The following is a 620-nucleotide window of genomic DNA, read 5'->3' as shown; positions in this document are numbered from 1 at the left end:
CCCTTTGCATCATCGCCCAAGTAATAACGTTAAAAAGTCCGATTGCGTACGTTTTTTAAAGTGATAATGTATATTTTTCTTAATAATAAAATCAGATTTGTTTTATTTATTTATTGACAATTCAATCTTTTCCATTTCTGCTCTAATAGTCGCTATTAATTCAGTTTCAACGAACTACCACCAACGCCAGTCGTTAAAATGAGCGCACATGTTTACGATGACGAAATCAAAAAGTGTGTGGAAGTCAGCAACTTATTTGACACCGCGAAGCTAGATTTCGCGAAGTGCATGTAAACAAAAATTGAGCGATGTAAAAACTACAAAACAGGACAGAAAGGTCCATAAAGTATACAGACGTTTTAATTAAAATTAAAACAATATTTTGTTAAATGGAAGAATGCTAGCTAGAGATTAAAATAATTCGTTTTTTATCGAAGGTCAATTTAGCTGGGGCCAGAGAATCTACTACAGTACTTAGATTGCGATAGAACACGCTGCTGCATTGTCGTTGGTTCGTACTGGTCGGCTAGGTTGGAAACTCACACCTTTTATGCAGTAGTTTACAATTTGTTTGAACGAATACCACTTGGTACTAGAGGTTCGTAAAATAAGTAGATGTT

The sequence above is a fragment of the Anneissia japonica genome, unplaced genomic scaffold (genome assembly GCF_011630105.1).
Source record: "Anneissia japonica isolate Jap-2015-1 unplaced genomic scaffold, ASM1163010v1 scaffold287749_len374965_cov195, whole genome shotgun sequence".
In the NCBI taxonomy this organism is placed as follows: Eukaryota; Metazoa; Echinodermata; class Crinoidea; order Comatulida; family Comatulidae; genus Anneissia; species Anneissia japonica.
The sequence above is the reverse complement of the archived record's forward strand: the minus strand, read 5'-3'. Positions refer to the sequence as shown.